At 46.0% G+C, this 16,911-nt stretch overlaps 1 protein-coding gene across 3 annotated transcripts in view; it reads left to right on the top strand.

The window, feature by feature from the left end:
* SLC12A7 (solute carrier family 12 member 7) overlaps positions 1-16,911 on the top strand; it is a 485,337-nt gene that overhangs the window by 80,578 nt on the left and 387,848 nt on the right. The window lies entirely within an intron of this gene.

The following is a 16,911-nucleotide window of genomic DNA, read 5'->3' as shown; positions in this document are numbered from 1 at the left end:
AGAGGGTCAATCGGGCTCTCAAGATCCCCCACTTCCGCATGGAAACCCTGCGGGCGGTCATTGCGGCGGTCCGCCCCGGAGAGTTCCTTGCTTACCTCGATCTCGCAGAAGCTTATTTTCATATTCCCATTCACCGCGACTATCAGAAGTATCTCCGATTCCACATTCTCAACCAGGACTTCCAGTTTCAAGCTCTCCCCTTCGGCCTCGCGACCTCTCCTCGCACCTTCACGAAGGTCATGGTGGTAGTAGCGGCGGCCTTGCGCCGGGAGGGGATTCTCGTCCATCCCTATCTGGACGATTGGCTCATCAGGGCCAAGTCGGAGACCTCTTGCCGGTGGGCGGTGGATCGCGTCTTGGAGCTCCTTGCCTCTCTCGGGTGGATAGTGAACTTTTCCAAGAGCAAGCTTCAGCCCTCCCAGGAGGATGGTGGATGCCTGGAATGTCGAAGTGGGCTCTGGGAGCCCACTTCGACACCCGAGTAAGCAAGGTTGTCTTATCTCGGGCGCGAGCCCTCAAGCTGATCGATCAGGTCCAGACTTTGATTGTCCTACCTTCCCCGACAGCCTGGGATTATCTCCAAGTCCTGGGATCTATGGCTTCTACCATCGACCTTGTCCCCTGGGCTTTTGCTCATATGCGTCCATTACAGAAAGCTTTGCTGTCCCGTTGGCAGCCAGTGTCGGAGCAGTTCCACGTAGTCCTTCCGTTCTTGGATTCTACTGCCGACGAATTACAGTGGTGGCTGTCTCTTCCTCAACTTCTGCAAGGAATGCCTCTTCAAGCTCCACAGTGGACGATAGTGACCACGGATGACAGCCTGTTGGGCTGGGGTGCGGTCTGCCTTTCTCAGTCCACCCAGGGAACATGGTCGCAGACTCAGTCGCGCTGGCACATCAATCGACTGGAAACTTTGGCGGTCCGCCTGGCTCTTCAGGAGTTCCTTCCCCTGATCCACGACAAGGCGGTACGAGTCCTGTTCGACAACTCCACCACAGTCGCCTACATCAATTGCCAAGGGGGCACTCGCAGTCCCCTGGTAGCCTTAGAAGCCAGCCGTCTCCTCGCTTGGGCAGAGCGTCACCTACAGTGCCTTGCGGCCTCTCACATCGCCGGAAAAGACAATGTTCAAGCCGACTTCCTCAGCCGGCAGTCGCTCGATCCGGGAGAGTGGGAGCTCTCGGATGCGGCCATGGCTCTGATAGTGAACAAGTGGGGTCCTCCTCACCTCGACCTCATGGCGACTCTGCGCAATGCCAAGGCCAATCGGTTCTTCAGCCACTGGAGGGAGCATGGCGCAGAGGGCGTGGATGCTCTGGCTCTACCTTGGTCAGCGGACGTCCTTCTGTACGTGTTTCCCCTGTGGCCACTGGTGGGGAAAGTTCTCAGGAGAATCGAACTGCACCGGGGACTGGTGATTCTCGTCGCTCCCGAGTGGCCACGAAGGCCGTGGTTCGCGGATCTCATCAATCTAGCGGTGGACGGGCCCCTGCGCCTCGGTCATCTTCCTCGTCTCCTCCGGCAGGGGCCTGTATATTTCGACCAGGCCGATCGCTTCTGTCTTGCAGCCTGGCTTTTGAACGGCGTCGCCTGAGGCGCAAAGGTTATAGGGAGGAGGTCATCTCCACCCTGCTGCGAGCCCGGAAGCAATCGACTTCCATGCCCTATGTGCGCATCTGGAAAGTTTTTGAGTCCGCGTGTACGGAGGCGGGTGTCCCTGCACGCTCCACCTCGATTCCTTTGATTCTTTCTTTTCTTCAGAAGGGTCTCTCTAAGGGCTTCTCCTTCAGTTCTCTACGCGTTCAAGTCTCTGCGCTCGGCTCTCTCCTGTGTCGGGTGGACGGTCATGCCTTAGCAGCTCACCCTGATGTGATTCGTTTCCTGAGGGGAGTTAGACACCTCCGCCCTCCCTCTCGGGCCACGTGTCCGTCATGGAGTCTCAACCTAGTCCTTCGTGCTCTCTGTGCGGCTCCCTTTGAGCCTCTTTGCCACGCTACGCTCAAGGATCTTACTCTAAAGACTGTCTCTCTGGTCTCTATTTCCTCTGCTCGCCGTATTTCCGAGCTTCAGGCGCTGTCCTGTCGGGAGCCCTTCTTGCGTTTTTTGGATTCCGGGGTCTCTCTCAGGATGGTTCCTTCCTTCTTACCTAAGGCTGTCTCCGCTTTTCACGTCAACCAGTCGGTAGAACTCCCCACGTTCTCTCCGGAGGAGGTCGCGGGTGCGGCTGGTGGCGACCTCCGTCGGCTGGATGTCAAACGAATCTTGCTTCGTTATCTCCAGGTCACTAATGACTTCCGCGTATCGGACCATCTCTTCGTCCTTTGGAGTGGTCCCAACCCTGGTAAGCAGGCTTCTAAGACCACGATTGCGCGTTGGTTGAAAGAAGCCATTTCCTCGGCGTACCTTTGTCAAGGTTGTCCGCTTTCTGAGGGTCTGAAAGCCCATTCTCACAGGACAAGCAGGATGGTTGTCCTCACAAATGGGTGACATCGAGGATGGAGCCCACCACGGAAAACTTCTGTCAAAGTTTAAACAGAACTTTGACTGGCCCCTACTGGGCATGCCCAGCAAGGCACTGACCCTGCAGCCAGCAGGGGTCTCCCTTCAGTCTTCTTTTTTCCGCGCAGCAGTTGCCACGCGGTGAAAGGAGCTCTCTTACCACGTTCCTGACAGGAATTCGGTTTTTTTTCTATCCGAAGAAAATTTGCCCCTCAGGGGTCTCCCTTCGACAAATTTTTGTCACTTTCGCGGAAACCGGTAAGTTTTTTCCCTTTTTTAATCGGCGGCCGTCGATTTTGGCCCTTGAGGCCTGTGGGAACTTACTGAGCCCGCGCCTAAATTGGCCTTAAGCCATGGCGACGGGGTTCCGTCGATGTCCGGATTGTACCCGGACTATGTCCATCACTGACCCCCATAGGGTTTGTGTTTTATGTTTGGGTAGTGAGCATGATGTCCTGACTTGCACCAAATGTGCCTTAATGACACCTAAGGGTCGCAAAGCCAGGATGGAGAAGATGGGGCTCCTCTTCCATGCACCCACCCCAACGCCATCGATAGCATCGACGTCATCGGAACCGGCACCGTCGAAGTTGCACCACCATCGCCAACCCGCCGGTGACCGTCCACCATCGATGACTTCTCGGCCGTCGACTCCTGTCCCCTCCCCGGATGACCGAGGAGATCGGAAGGATAAGCATCGCCATCGACGGCATAAGTCTCGGCCCGTCGAGGATCCGCAACCATCGACCTCTGAACAGGCCGAGCCACCGAAGAAAAAGCCTCGGTCGGACCTGGCACCGTCCACGTCTCGTTCGCAGGCACCGAGGAAACCCTCACCCTCCCGGGGTGCGGGGGCCGTGATCCCACCGGTTACGGTGGTCCCTCCGGCCCTGCCTCAGCCTCCCTCTCCCGTCGAGCCGGGTATGCTTACCCCTGGTCTCCGGGCAGAACTGGACCGGCTGGTCCAGGAGGCCATCGAGAATGCGATGCGAAGATTCCAGCCTCCACCGGCACCGCCTCCGGCACCGATTCCGGCACCGCCTCAGGCACCGACCTCAGCACCGACTCTGCCACCGAGGATGGAACCGACCACCGAGCCTATAGTGGAAGCGTTGGCACCGATACTAAATCGTATGGAGGCACTTATGCGCGCCCTTCCATCGGTGATTTCATTAGCACCGACTACACCATCATCTCCGGAAGGACATTCATCGACAGGAGAAACACCGTTCCGGATTCCTCCGTCCGGTGTCGTTCCATCGGTGCCTTCACATACCTTTCCACCGATTTATCCTTCGGCTCCATCGATTCCAAGATCGGCACCGATTCCATCGGTGGCCCCGAAGCCCTCGATGCCGTTCACTGTTCCGCTTGCAGCACCGGTTCCATCGATGCCTTTGGATCCTCTACCAGGTCCTTCAGGACAGCAAACCTTACATGACCCTTATGATACCTGGGGTGATGATTCATCTTCAGATACAGATTTACCATCCCCACCATCTCCTACAGAGAGTAGAAAACGATCTCCTCCTGAAGATCTCTCCTTTATAAATTTTGTAAAGGAGATGTCAGAAGTTGTGCCTTTTCAGCTGCAATCTGAGACCGATGACAGGCACCAAATGATGGAGCTGCTCCAATTTCTGGATGCCCCCAAGATCATCGCTTCCATCCCCATTCACCAAGTATTTCTGGATCTTTTAAAGAAAAACTGGGAATCACCTTCATCTGTGTCACCAGTCAATAAAAAAGCTGACTCAACCTACCTCGTTCAGTCAGCACCAGGATTTCAGAAGTCTCAACTGGATCATCGCTCTGTTGTAGTTGAGTCTGCGCAAAAGAAAGCCAAGCGTTTAAAGCCACACTCTTCCACTCCCCCTATCAAGGACAACCAATTTCTTGATAGTGTGGGAAGGAAAGTGTATCATGGGGCTATGTTGATATCTCGTATAGCTTCATACCAACTTTATATGACTCAGTACAACAGAGCTATCCTTAAACAAATGCAGGACTACGCTGACACCTTACCGGACCAATACCAGCCACAGCTTCAAGCCCTCCTTCACAAAGGATTTGAAGCTGGGAAGCACGAGATCCGAACGGCCTACGATATCTTCGATGCTTCCACGAAAGTCTCAGCTACTGCCATCTCAGCCAGACGTTGGGCTTGGTTAAAATCATCCAACCTTCGCCCAGAGGTTCAGGATCGTCTAGCCGATTTACCCTGCTTAGGGGATAATCTGTTCGGAGAACAGATTCAACAAATTGTGGCGGAATTGAAGGATCACCACGAGACGTTGAAACAACTTTCGTCTGTTCCATCTGAGGTATCCTCCAAACCACCACCTAAGAAGGACTCCAAAAAGTCATTCTTTCGGCCACGTCGTTATTACCCTCCGTCGACTAGGCCTCGTCCGGCTCGATCCTCCACCAGACCTCAGCCGCGCCAACCTCGGAAACAAAGACCTGCTGTAGCCCCACCCCCCGGGCCTGCGGCAGGCCTTTGACTTCCCGACTCGGAGCACATGCCATATCCCACTCCCCCACATCCCTGTAGGGGGTCGTCTGTGCCACTTTCTACAGCATTGGATACGGATTACCTCAGACCAGTGGGTGCTGGCGATTATCGCACAGGGTTACCACCTCAATTTCATAACTCTTCCGGCAGACTCCCCGCCGCTTCAAGCGTGGAGTCTATCCAGCCATTTGGCTCAATTACAACAGGAAGTATCTCTTCTTCTGCAATCAAATGCTATAGAACCCGTTCCTCCCTCTCAACGAGGCAAGGGATTCTATTCCAGATACTTCCTAATTCCAAAGAAATCAGGAGGGCTACGTCCAATTTTAGACCTTCGAGCCCTCAACAAGTATCTGCAAAAAGAAAAGTTCAAGATGGTAACCCTGGGCACGTTACTCCCTCTGCTGCAGAAAGGGGATTGGCTGTGCTCCCTCGACCTCAAGGAAGCTTATACCCATATTGCGATAACACAATCCCATCGCAAATATCTGCGGTTTCTCGTAGGCCGCGACCATTATCAATACCGAGTACTGCCTTTCGGTCTGGCATCTGCTCCACGGGTCTTCACCAAATGCCTCGTAGTTGTAGCAGCATTCCTCAGGAAGGAAGGTGTCCACGTATACCCCTATCTGGACGACTGGCTGATCAGGGCCTCCACCCCTCAGATTGCCCGGTCCTCCCTACAATTGACAATCAACACACTCCTTTCCTTAGGGTTTCTTGTCAATTACGAGAAATCTTGCTTCGTCCCATCTCAAACCTTATCTTTCATTGGGGCAGACTTGGACACCTTACAGGCAAAGGCCTACCTTCCGCTACAACGGGTCCAAACTCTCATGTCCCTAGCTCACCAGCTCCAGTCTCAAAACACTGCCACAGCTCGCCAATTCCTAGTTCTCCTAGGACACATGGCATCCTCGGTTCAAGTCACTCCCATGACCAGACTAGCCATGAGGGTAACACAATGGACTCTACGACAACAATGGATTCAAGCTTTTCAGCCTCTGTCCTCCATAATCACAGTCACACAAGCGCTGCGCCTATCCTTAACTTGGTGGACGACTCAGGTCAACCTCCTTCAGGGCTTACCCTTTCTTCCACCGGATCCGCAAGTTATCCTAACCACCGACGCTTCCCACATCGGTTGGGGGGCCCATGTGGACAATTTTCAAACCCAAGGGTTATGGTCCAACGAGGAAGCCGAACACCAGATCAATTTCCTGGAACTTCGAGCAATCCGCTATGCGCTCCGCACTTTCAAAGATCATCTCTTTCATCAGATAATCTTAATCCAGACGGACAACCAAGTGGCCATGTGGTACATAAACAAGCAGGGAGGCACAGGCTCCTTCCTTCTGTGTCAGGAAGCTGCGCAGATCTGGACGGAAGCTCTCTCCCACTCTATGTACCTCAGGGCCACTTACCTGCCGGGAGTAGACAATGTATTGGCAGACCGGCTGAGCCGTGTCTTCCGACCGCACGAGTGGTCACTCGATCCTCTGGTAGCGACCTCTCTGTTTCACAAGTGGGGTTCTCCCCGCATAGACCTCTTTGCGTCCCCTCAGAACCACAAAGTGGACGATTACTGCTCTCTCATTCGGAGCCAGAACTCTCGGCCGAGGGATGCATTCTCCCTCAAGTGGACAACCGGTCTGCTCTACGCATTCCCCCCACTTCCTCTTGTGTCAAAGACTCTCGTGAAGCTACGCCAGGACGGAGGAACCATGATCCTGATAGCACCTTACTGGCCACGCCAAGTATGGTTTCCAATACTCCAGGATCTCTCCATCCGCAGGCACATTCCTCTGGGAAAGGACCCGCATCTGCTCACTCAAAACGACGGATGCCTCCTCCATCCCAACCTCCAAGCCTTGTCCCTGACGGCATGGATGTTGAAAGGTTAGTCCTTCAGCCTTTCAACCTTTCAGATTCCGTTTCTCGAGTCCTGATAGCTTCACGAAAGCCTTCCACAAGAAAGTCTTACTCATACAAATGGAAAAGGTACACATCATGGTGCACTTCTCAGTCCCTTGATCCCCTTTCCTGTCCAATTTCCAAATTCTTGGACTATTTATGGCATCTCTCTGAATCAGGTCTTAAAACCTCTTCCATTAGGATGCATGTCAGTGCGGTAGCCGCCTTCCATAAAGGTGTACAGGGTGTCCCTATTTCAGTACAACCCCTAGTAACACGTTTTCTTAAAGGCTTGCTCCATCTGAAGCCACCCTTACGGCCTCCGGCCCCATCCTGGGACCTTAATCTGGTTCTTGGTCGTCTAATGAAACCTCCTTTCGAACCTCTGCACTCCTGTGAGTTAAAGTATCTCACATGGAAAGTGTTATTCCTTTTGGCTATCACTTCAGCTCGCAGGGTTAGTGAATTACAGGCCCTAGTTACCTATCCGCCTTACACTAAACTCCTGCAGGACCGGGCGGTACTCCGCACTCACCCTAAATTTTTACCTAAAGTAGTTTCTGAGTTTCATATCAATCAATCCATTATACTACCTATCTTTTTTCCCAGGCCCCACTCCAACTCTGGAGAACAGACCCTGCATACCCTAGACTGTAAACGAGCTCTAGCCTTTTACCTAGACCGTACAGTTTCTCACAGGAAGAGCACTCAATTATTCGTCTCTTTCCATCCTAACAAGTTAGGACAACCTGTGGGTAAGCAGGCTCTTTCCTCCTGGTTGGCGGACTGCATTTCTTTCTGCTATGAGCAGGCTGGCATTCCTTTCCAAGACCGTGTCAAAGCACACTCTGTGAGGGCCATGGCGACGTCAGTGGCACACCTTCGATCGGTGCCGCTTCCTGACATCTGCAGGGCTGCGACCTGGAGTTCCCTCCATACCTTTGCAGCCCACTATTGTTTGGACAAAGCTGGAAGACAGGACTCCATCTTCGGCCAATCTGTCTTGCGTAACCTTTTTCCAACCTGATGTACCAACACCCTTCCACCTTCCCGGTAGGGTGCGGATGCCCTTTCCCAAATTCCACCCCACTTGTACTGCCTGTTGCACGTCGTTGGGTGCATTTGGTGCAAGTCAGGACATCCTCAGCTCGGTACTCACCCATTTGTGAGGACAACCATCCTGCTTGTCCTGTGAGAAAGCAAATGTTGCTTACCTGATGTAACAGGTGTTCTCACAGGACAGCAGGATGTTAGTCCTCACGAAACCCGCCCGCCACCCCGCGGTGTTGGGTTCGTTTTGTTTTTACTTTCTAGGCACTGCCTGTAGCTTTGAAAATCAGACTGAAGGGAGACCCCTGCTGGCTGCAGGGTCAGTGCCTTGCTGGGCATGCCCAGTAGGGGCCAGTCAAAGTTCTGTTTAAACTTTGACAGAAGTTTTCCGTGGTGGGCTCCATCCTCGATGTCACCCATTTGTGAGGACTAACATCCTGCTGTCCTGTGAGAACACCTGTTACATCAGGTAAGCAACATTTGCTTTCCCTGCGTTCTCAGGCTACTTCGTGGGCGGAGAGTCAGTTTGTCTCCCCGCAGGAGATTTGCAGGGCTGCCACTTGGACGTCTCTGCACACTTTTGCTCGGCACTACCGTCTGGATGTACACGCTCCGGTATTCGGTTCCTTTCGGTGGCAAGTGCTTTGAGCGGGACTGTCTCGGTCCCACCCAGTTTAGGGAAGCTTTGGTACATCCCACTGTCTGGATTTATCCGGGTACGTACAGGAAAGAAAAATTAGTTCTTACCTGTTAATTTTCGTTCCTGTAGTACCACGGATCAGTCCAGACGCCCTTCCCTGTCTGTCTGTCTTCTGTCCTCTCGAAGCTTGTTTTCTTGCGGTCTGCAGATTTTCATATATTTCTTTGTGCAAGATTACTGAGCAATTACACCGGAAGCCTTGGTCGTTTTCTTATACCAAGTTGATGCAAGAGCGTATAGGTATACCATGTTTTTCTACATTATTCTATATTTGCTCCATTGAGCTTTACAGTTACTTGCTTGATCCTATTCTTGGGTTTGTTGTTTTATGCTTTGACAGAGGATAGGCTCTGTCCTGATAGGCTGTCCTGATAGGCTGTCCTGATAGGCTCTGTCCTGATATAGGGCATCCTTCAAGTTTTAGTCTGTTTCCACCTGCTGGAAAGGAGGCTCAACCCACTGTCTGGACTGATCCGTGGTACTACAGGAACGAAAATAAACAGGTAAGAACTAATTTTCCTACCATTGCTGCAAAAATCTCCTTTTTTAGCTGCTTAAGAAAATACAGGAATGAAATCAATACCACCAAAATTTTTTTTTCTAAATCAAAATCAATGCTTCAAATGGAAACCTCTCTGTTCTATTTAATATTGTGAAATACCTAACTCCCAGAGAATTCATAAATTGTAAAATTAATAATACTCCTTGTAATCAAATTGCTACACATTTTAAAAATAAAATTAGTAACATCTCCTACAGTTTTGTAAATCTTCCATATCCAGACAACATCTCATAATCAGTAGTTTGCTCATGGTCATACTTTTCAGTTGTTGATGGCTGCCACCATATCATGCATATTACATAAAATAAAAATGTCCTCGTCACCATTTGATCCCTGCCAAGGTCACTGTTTAAAAACTTCATCCAATCTAATAAGTGACTTGCTTTCACAGCTTGTGAACCAGTACACTTACTACTGGAGTATGTCCAACTCTCTTCAAACAAACGTCAGTCTTACCCATTCCTAAGTAAAAAAAAAAATGACATTGCAAACCTTAATTTATGTCCACTAGCCTCTCTCATGACTTTAGCAAAATTAACTGAATCAATAGTACTGCACCAGCTTACAAATTATCTGAATGATAATGATCTCCTTCACCCCAATCAGCACAGGTTTCGTAAAGGCCACAGTACTGAAACCCTACTCTTATCCTCACTTGATACAATAATTAGAGGTTTCGATGCTAACACTGATTACATATTAGTGTTATTAGATATATTAGCTGCATTTGACACTCTAGATCATTCAGTTTTGCTCTCAAGGCTTCAATACAATGGTTTAACAGACACAGTCTTAAATTGGTTTAGATCTTTTCTAACTGACCACTCCTACCAAATAAACATTGGCCCTCACTTCTCTGACTGGTACACAGTCTCTTCAGGTATACTGCAAGGATCTTCTATTTCTGCTACACTCTTCAAAAGGAACAACAGGGAAAAATAAATTTGGTAAAGCAGGCATTATCTTTGTCAATCTGTAAAAATTAAAAAGCTCACATATGAAGAAAGGTTGATTCAGTCTTTAAAATAAAATTACATCACAAGACTAGAACAGGCATAAACAATTGAGCTAACTAGACACATCTTTTATCTCTGAAAGAAATGGAAAACACCCACTTCAATTAATTTGCACAGCTAAAAGGAAAAAGAATCTCTATGTAGCTCAACAAGCAAGAAGCAGAAAGGTAAGAAAAAGCTTACCTCATTGCTACAAACATAAGTCTATGGTTTAAACCTTCTCTGCTGACCTACACATATATATGCTACAGTAGTTAATTATAATGCAACCTTTCATTGGTAAACATGTTAGCGCATACAAAAAAAACACACAACTGCTTTGTTCAAAGATTAAGTGCTCCAGATACTACACTGCTTTAGTAAATACTGGATTTGCCACATAGAATGTAAAAGGAATGGGGTCAGCCAACCCTGCCTTCCATCCAGGAATAATCCCCATAACTGCTTTACTTTTTTGAAGGGGTTAATAAACATGTAGATAAAGGTGAACCGGTAGATATAGTGTATTTGAATTTTCAGAAGGCATTTGACAAAGTTCCTCATGAGAGGCTTCTAGGAAAAGTAAAAAGTCATGGGATAGGTGGAAATGTCCTTTCATAGATTACAAACTGGTTAAAAGGTAGGAAACAGAGAGTAGGATTAAATGGACAATTTTCTCAGTGGAGGGGGGTGGGCAGTGGAGTGCCTCGGGATCTGTACTGGGACCTGTGCTTTTCAATATATTTATAAATGATCTGGATAGGAATACGACGAGTGAGGTAATCAAATTTGCAGAAGATGCAAAATTATATCAATAGTTAAATCACAAACGGATTGTGATAAATTACAGGATGACCTTGCGAGACTGGAAGATTGGGTATCCAAATGACAGATGAAATTTAATGTGGATAAGTGCAAGGTGATGCATATAAGGAAAAATAACCCATGCTATAGTTACACGATGTTAGGTTCCATATTTGGAGCTACCACCCAAGAAAGAGATCTAGGCATCATAGTGGATAATACATTGAAATCATCGGCTTAGTGTGCTGCTGCAGTCAAAAAAGCAAACAGAATGTTAGGAATTATTATGAAGGGAATAGTGAATAAAACAGAAAATGTTATAATGCCTCTGTATCGCTCCATGGTGAGACTGCTCCTTGAAAACTGTGTACAATTCTGGTAGCCGCATCTCAAAAAAGACATAGTTGTGATGGAGAAGATGCAGAGAAGGGCGACCAAAATGATAAAGGGGATGGAACTGCTCCCCTATGAGGAAAGACTAAAGAGGTTAGGACTGTTCAGCTTGGAGAAGAGATGGCTGAGGGGGGGATATGATAGAGGTGTTTAAAATCATGAGAGGTCTAGAATGGGTAAATGTGAATCTGTTATTTACTCTTTCGGATAACAGAAGGACTAGGGGGCACTCCATGAAGTTAGCATGTAGCACATTTAAAACTATTTGGAGAAAGTTATTTTTCACTCAACGAACAATAAAATTCTGGAATTTGTTACCAGGGGATGTGGTTAGTGCAGTTCGTGTAGCTGGGTTTAAAAAAGGTTTGGATAAGTTCTAGGATGAGAAGGCCATTACCTGCTATTAATCAAGTTGTCTTAGAAAATAGCCACTGCTATTACTTGCATCAATAGCATGGGATAGACTTAGTTTTTGAGTACTTGCCAGGTACTTATAGCCTGGATTGGCAACTGTTGGAAACAGGATGCTGGGCTTGATAGACCCTTGGTCTAACTCAGTATGGCATGTGTATATGTTCTTATTAAACAACCTAGGCATTCAATTCAAGATTTACGCTGATGATATCCAATTTTTCATTCCCTACACCAACTCTTGGCCTAATTCTCTGTCTATGGTATGCTTATACATCAAAACATTTAATAGCTGGCTCTCGCATAACAGTCTCAAATTCAATAGCTCTAAGACCAAAATTCTACACCTATTCAGCATACATCAATCCGCTTGTAGCCCTCCAACTCATCTTAACCTAGATGGTACCTCAATTCCCATAGTCTCTCAAGCGCAAAACCTTGGCGTTATATTAGACTTCAGGCTATCCATGTCTCATCACATTTCTACAATAGTAAAAAATTATTTTTTCAAACTTCACATGCTGAAATGTCTCCATTCTCCATTCCATCCAGATGACGTCCGCACAATATTACAATCCCTAATCTTCAGCGGACTTGACTACTGTAATGCACTTCTAATTGGACTACATGATAATGCCATATGCACCCTAAAATGAGTCCAGAACTCCGCAGCCCGTGTCCTGACCGGCACCTCTCACAGGGATCACATATCCCCAATCCTGTATTCTTTACACTGGTTATCAGTCCATTTTAGAATTTGATATAAAATCCTCTCTAGCATACACTATTTGTTACACAACGACTCATCTACATGGTTATGCACACAACTTCGCATATATCAACCCAACAGGCATCTACGTTCAATGCATAAAAACTTATTGCAAATCCCTAAAATATGCATTGCCAGACTTGATATCACCAGATAAAGCGCCTTTTCAGTAGCTGGCCCATTAATCTGGAACTCGATTCCTGATGATTTAAGGCAGATCACCAACCATAAAGAGTTTAAAAACAAAAAACCCTCGAACTTTCCTTTTTTCAAATGCATTTAATACTGTTTTAGCCTCCTAAGCTCATCATTTATAGACACCCCTTCGGCACTTAAATACATACCAGCCTCTCCTTCGCATTGCCTCACCCATTCTGAATTAATGGGCACAATGATTTTGTAATGATTTACCTGTTTGATTATGAATATTATCTTTAATATGTCTTTGTGTCTTTGATTTTATGTTCTTATGTTATCATAATTATGTATATTTTACCCTGTAAAACGTTTTGATCAACAACATTGTAAAAGCGGTATACAGTTTTTTAAATGAATAAATAAAATTGATTATAATTGTTTTTGGTATTAAGGTCTAGCTTTTCTATGATGATATACAAGTATGTTATGTTTTTCATTTTAGTTTCATATTTTATGAGCATGTAACATAGAAACATAGAAATGATGGCAGAAAAGGACCCAATGGTCTATCCAGTCTGCCAAGCAAGCCTATGTTAGTATCTGCTGCGCTGTGTAGGTTACCCACAGGCTTATCAGTTTCCCAGACCATAAAAGTCAGGGCCCTTGTTGGTTGCTGTTTTAATCTAATTCACCGTTATGCCTTGCCATTGACGCAGAGAGCAGTATTAGAGTTGCATCAAAGTATCAGGCTTATTGGTTAAGGATGGTAACCGCCGCATCAGCAAGTTACCTCCATACTTGTTTCCCCAGCCCGTAATGGTCAGGATCCTCATTGGTTGCTGTTCAAATCCAATGCCCCTTTTCCTCCTGCCATTGAAGCAGACAGCAATGATGGAGTTTCTTCAAGAGTATAAAGACTTATTGGTTAAGGGTAGTAACCGCCACACCAGCAAGTTACCCCATGCATTCTTTTCTTCATTTTCATCATCTAACCTTTAGGGATCCACAGTGTTTAGCCCATGCCCCTTTGAATTCTTTCACAGCTTGTCTTCACCACCTCCTCCAGAAGGACATTCCAGGCATCCAGGCATGTTGTTGCTTCTGAGCTTTGAACACTGGATATATGTGGGATACAAATTTGTAAATAGGTTGGGGGCCTTCTTGGCTAGCGCATCATCAGAGCGGTATATTCATGGCTAGCACATAAGAAGCAGGTCATGGGTAAGTAGGAAGCTGGAAGAGGGTCTTGGAACCCAAGACTGCAATGTTGGCGGAGTTCCCAACTCTTGCCAGCAGAAGAGGAAGCCTTGTATGAGGTAAAAGAAGGGGGATTGTGTACTCAGTTTAATTTTTTTGCCTCATAATGCAGGTATGGCATAATATCCCTATCTTATATAATTGTTGAATTATAAGATGGCCAAATTCACCTGCACTGCTGACCGATGCTGCTGGAGGCCTCTTGTCAAGGCAGAGCGTTGCCATCTCCACCAACCACTTCCTTCCCTTAGGCGCATAATATAGGTCCCTGGCTGGAAACCTTGAGCGGTGCCTCTCAATGACGTCAGCCTCACCAGGCTATTTAAACAATGGTCTCCTGCCTAGTAGCAATGCATGTTGTTCCTGGTTGTCCTATGTTCTTGCTTGTTCCTGAGTTCCTGGTTGTTCCTGTACTCCAGCCTTGCCATGCCCAGCTTGAATATTAAGATAAAGGGAGAGGTGGGATTTGTAAAGAAGAGACATGTTAAGAGACAGAGATCTTAAATACGTTCTTTTGCCTGGAATTTACAGAGGAAGGGGGTGGTGATAGATCTTAGTTGGTAGACAGCATGGATAAATGCAAAACTATTACAACATTACATTAAATTATTGTAAAGCTTGTTGCTATGTTACGTTATATTGTGAACCGGGGTGATGTTTTTAACGTGCCCCGGTATATAAAAAAAATCTTTAAATAAATAAATAAATAAATTACAAAACAAATTAGAGAGAAGGAAGTACTTGACGTACTTAAACAAGAGTGAGTAGACCAAGGGACACCATGGTCTATTTCCTTGGATCCTAATTGATTTCAGTGTTTTGACTGCACCCTTCAGAGCTCTGTTCAACCTGTCACTGACTATGGAGGTTAAGAATGACTGGAAGATGGTAGATGTGATCCTGCTAGACAAAATCGATGAGGAAGTGGACAACTACAGACCTGTTAATCTAACTTAAATAGTGGACAGAACTATGGAAAAAAGTTCAGTTCCGTGAAACAAGTAGAACACAGTACACCAGAGACACCAGATTTTAGAAAGGGAGGATCTGTCAGGCTTGATTGGTTTCTTTAATGAATTGACAATATCTGTGGTTAGACAGGTGTAGTGGACATTGTTTATCTGGGTTTTAGTACTGCTTTGACATTTTTTGGTAGATGACAGAAGAATAGGTCACAAAGTTGTAAATTGGGTGAGGAACTGATTGTGTGGAAAAATGCAGCAAGTTGTGGTAAATGGACTGCTCTTTTGAAATGAAAGTCTTAAGGGCTTGATGCTGGAACTGGTTCTTTTCAACATAATTTCCCAGCATTGTGAGGAACCTAAGGGAAATTTATACTTGTTTGCAGATGATCTTTTGTATCCATGGCAAGTTTTAAAGTGAAAGTACTTGTATACTTTTGCATTGAAAATCGATGCAACATTTACAGATAAAAAAAATGTACATATGGTCTGTGTCACAATGGAATGAGTTTAAAAATTGCCCCTAAATATTAGACTATGAAAACATAAATAGATCTCCTGTCAGTATTTGTTTGACAAAGATCAAATGGAAGGTCTGAGTCGTGAACTTAAGATAGTGTTTCTTAGCCTTTTGACTGAGATTGGAAATCTGTACAATGATAATAATCTCCTATCTGAGCCCATTGGGGACATTAAGCTGTTTTGAATGCTGGCCAATGCAGGTGGATTAAGCCTCCCATAAGAAGAAAAGAAGACATTATTTCCAGTATGCATTAGTTTAAAAGTTTTCATAAACATTTCAGATTTTTTAGAATCAGCTGAACTTTTAGATCCATCTCAGGCTGGCTTTAGAAGAGGTTCTAGTATGGAAACCTTGTTGGTTTCTCTGTTTGATGATGCTCTTCCATTAATTGATAAGGGTAAAGGGGCATTACTGGTTTTGTTGGATCTCTCTTAAGCATTTTATGTGGTAAACCCCCAATTTCTTTTGGAATGTTGTGAATTATTAGGTATTGGTGTTCTTGTCTTAAAGTGGTTGAAAAAATGTTTTGGCAGAGAGGATAATTTTTCTCTTGTGACTGAGGTGAGAGTTGGAGTTCCACAGGGCTCTTCTGTCTCACCAATACTATTTAATATTTTTTATGAGCAGTATCTGTGGGATTATTCGGAAAGCTGGGTATCGACTGTATGTATATGTGGATGATATCCAGATCCTTGTGCCCTTGGGACCAAATAGGGAAGCTGATTATGAACAATTGTTATCCTATTTGGAATCAGTGAGAAAATGGCTATTAGGTAGCAAATTGGTGTTGAATCCCAAGAAAAAGGAAATTTTTGTTTTTGGGAAATAATAAATTTGATTTCCCATTGAAGTGAATAGATGTGGAGATTTTTCCAAAGGGGGAGTACAATTAGATTCATCTTTAAATTTAGAAAAACATGTTTCTCTTCTGTGAGGAAATGTTATTTGAGAATCAAAAACAATTTAGACCATTCTTGGATGTGATGATATTGAGATCTGTAGTTTTCGCTTTAGTCTATCATACATTATTGCAATGCTTTATTTTTGGGATTGTCTGTCAGAACTATCCGAAAGCTGCAGATTATTCAAAACACGACGGCTTGCATAGTAACTAGAAGTTCCAGAAGACCCCTTGCAGAGCCACTATTATTGGATTTACATTGGTTACTGGTGAGATCTAGGTGTAAGTTTAAGAATCTGACTCTGGCTTTTAAAACCTTGAAAGGAACTGGTTCTCAGCAATTGAAGAATTGCCTTAGTTGGTATAAACCTAATAGAATTTTAAGGTCCCTGAAAGGCTGATTTTTGAGGGTTCAGAATGTCAAAACGTTTCAGCATGCCCTTCTGAAGGCTAGATCATTTTACCAGAATGATTCCCAATCTTTGGAACAATTTACTACTGAGTTTGAGAGAAGAAAT

This window comes from Rhinatrema bivittatum, chromosome 2 (assembly GCF_901001135.1).
Source record: "Rhinatrema bivittatum chromosome 2, aRhiBiv1.1, whole genome shotgun sequence".
NCBI classification, from domain to species: domain Eukaryota; kingdom Metazoa; phylum Chordata; class Amphibia; order Gymnophiona; family Rhinatrematidae; genus Rhinatrema; species Rhinatrema bivittatum.
Note: the sequence above shows the minus strand (reverse complement) of the source record. Positions and strands in the feature narration are given on the sequence as shown.